This window comes from Triticum aestivum, chromosome 7D (genome assembly GCF_018294505.1).
Source record: "Triticum aestivum cultivar Chinese Spring chromosome 7D, IWGSC CS RefSeq v2.1, whole genome shotgun sequence".
Lineage (NCBI taxonomy): Eukaryota > Viridiplantae > Streptophyta > Magnoliopsida > Poales > Poaceae > Triticum > Triticum aestivum.
Window position 1 is genome coordinate 420,978,188 of NC_057814.1, and position 2,670 is coordinate 420,980,857.

General features: G+C 46.9%; 1 long non-coding RNA gene across 1 annotated transcript; it reads right to left on the bottom strand.

The window, feature by feature from the left end:
• Window positions 1–1,239: 1,239 nt before the first annotated feature.
• On the bottom strand, window positions 1,240–2,079 carry LOC123169814 (uncharacterized). Its single transcript, XR_006484956.1, has 2 exons — window positions 1,763–2,079; window positions 1,240–1,589 (listed from the first exon to the last, which is right to left on the bottom strand). It is a non-coding gene; the product is annotated as an uncharacterized lncRNA (long non-coding RNA).
• Window positions 2,080–2,670: the final 591 nt, after the last annotated feature.

Consider the following 2,670-nt stretch of genomic DNA (forward strand, 5'->3'; position numbering starts at 1 on the left):
GGATTCAGATCCAAAGGGATCAATGGATACCCAGGAAAAGCGGACTGAAAGTGGCCACTTTCAAGAGACGGTCACGTTTGAGATGGGTTAACCAGCTTCTAACCTCTGACGGCAATGAATGGAATGTTAACCTTATGAAGGATCTGTTCCATGGGTTTGATGCAGAAGAAATATGCAAAATTAAATTGCCCAACACCAGCGCTGAGGATTGTGTGGCCTGGCATAGTGAGAAAAATGGTATATTCACTGTCCGGAGTGCTTACAAACTGGGATTCCAGCTTAAACAGCTAGTGGGGGCTGATGCATCAAGTTCAGTATGCGAAGCCGACAATAGAAGTATTTGGGACTTAATTTAGAAATCCAAATGCCCTGAGAAAATTCGCATTTTTGGGTGGCGAGTAGCAACTGAAACTTTGGCCACAAAGAAAAACAAATGGAAAAGAACACTGGAGATTGACAACATTTGTAATATATGTGAAAAGGAAACAGAGGACGAGTACCATGCTACGGTCGCATGCACCAAGGCCAGGGCGCTCCGCATGGAGATGAGAAAGGTCTGGGACCTACCGGCAGAAGAGAAGTTCAAATATACAGGGGTGGATTGGCTACAACTGCTGCTGGACACATGCAGTATGGACGTACGGCAGAAAATCATGCTCTTGCTGTGGCGCGCATGGTGGCTACGTGAGGACTGCATTCATGCAAAAGGAAGAGCGACGATTGGGGCTTCAGTCCAATTTTTAGTCAAATACCACAATGAGCTGGGCGTTGCATACATGGGCAACAACGATCCGGAGGCAAATATGCAGGCCTCCAATATGGATGTATACTCTTGCTGTAGTCAGGCTCTATCTGCAAGAGTTAAAAGGAAAAAGCCGATCTTCGCTGGGATTACTGCTCCCATGGCTGACAGTTCAATCACAAGCAGAAGCAACAGCCCCAATAATGCCACACTATCAGAAAACGCTGACGAGACTGAGTGGTGGCTGCCGCCAGACAGCGGGACCTGGAAATTAAACAGCGACGCATCATTCTTAATTAGTACTGGAGAGACTTATGCAGGCATTGTTGTCAGAGATTGTAACAGACGTGTTGCTCTGTCCATCTGTAAAAAACTGACTCCATGCAGCTCGTCCGAGGAAGCTGAAATGGCCGCCATCCTCTATGGTTTAGCAGAATTAAGGAAGCGCTATTGGGGGAAGCTATGTATCGAGACGGACTGTGCAAATGCAGCCACACTGCTGAAGAGCAAAGATGCTAATCTCTCCTCACTATTCCCTTTGATTACTGACGTGAGATACCTTATGCATAGTTTTGAAGAGGTGTCAATCAGCACAGTCAAACGAAACAGGAACAAATTGGCTCATGAAATGGCCGCATATGCAAGGAGGACAGGGGATGCTATGTATGTAGCAGATGTCCCATATGACCTACGAGAGGTTCTAGCAAACGAGTGTAATCCTGCCCTTGGGGCGATGTAAGATGGCAATACGCCTTTTCTCAAAAAAAATCTAGCCGGCTCATGAATTCCTCTTCCTGAAAAATTCCAGAACCAGCCTCCAATAGTCCCCAAACCAAAATACCACAACCTGCAGCAAAAAGGAGAAGAAAAGACAGATTTAGGATGAGTCGAACTAATCAGAGGGAGAAGGTAGCAGGGGAGGGAAATTATGCAGATAGCAGCAGCCTAGGGGAGAAGAATGGCTGATGGATCTTGTATTGCCGGAGGAGGAAGAAGGGGAGAAGATATGGAGCGACGGACCTCTACCATCCGCCGCCACGGTGCTCCCTCGGCTGCCATTAATTCCTAAATGAAACGGAAAACTGCTCGACTCCTCGCCTTAAAAACACGACGGATGAACTCTCCGCATCGGCCGGTGAGGCCCGCGCTAGGTCGGTCGCTCGCCACTGCTTCAAGAGGCACCGCCTCGCCCTCCGGCCCACATTCCGAGCCGCCTCTCGTACACGCGGTGGATCAAATCGGAGCTCAGAGACAGGAGGCGGTGGAGATTGGGGCGCGGCTCGGATCCGGGAGGCGGAGGTGATCGGGGCACGGGCTTACCTGTATCCCTCGTCGGTTTTTTTAGGCAAGTATCCTTCGTGGATGGACCTTCTTTAACCGAAGCGCAGTTGTCTTGTGGGCTGGCCGACGGCCCAGTTAACCAGAAAGCTTCGTTTCAGCCTCTGGAGCAGCAGCCCACGGGACAGCTGGGCCAGTGCGGGAGAGATGGCTGTACACGCGAAATCTGACGGCCAGAAATATTCAAATCACGAAAATGGACGGTTAAAAACGCAAATCGCTGAGAGAGCTCGCTTTAGGCTCGATTATACTGTCCTTAATGTAGAACTATGCATATATTTTCTATATGAAAACACACATGTATGAGCTAACATGGTGATGCCTAGAAGTGTTCTATATATATATAGGGTTACGCTATTGTAAGCATGAGTGTAGATAGCTTACACTACACCTCCTAGTAACGCTATATACAAAATCTAGTAAAATAATGTATAAAATGTAGTAATCTGCAACATAATTTTTTTACTACCCAAATTTGTAATTTACTACATTTTTGCAAAAAAGTTATATATTTTTATATTGTGTTACTAGACGCACCATGTTTTTCTTTTGTGAAGCAAGAAATTTTCCATTTTATGGATCATTTACCC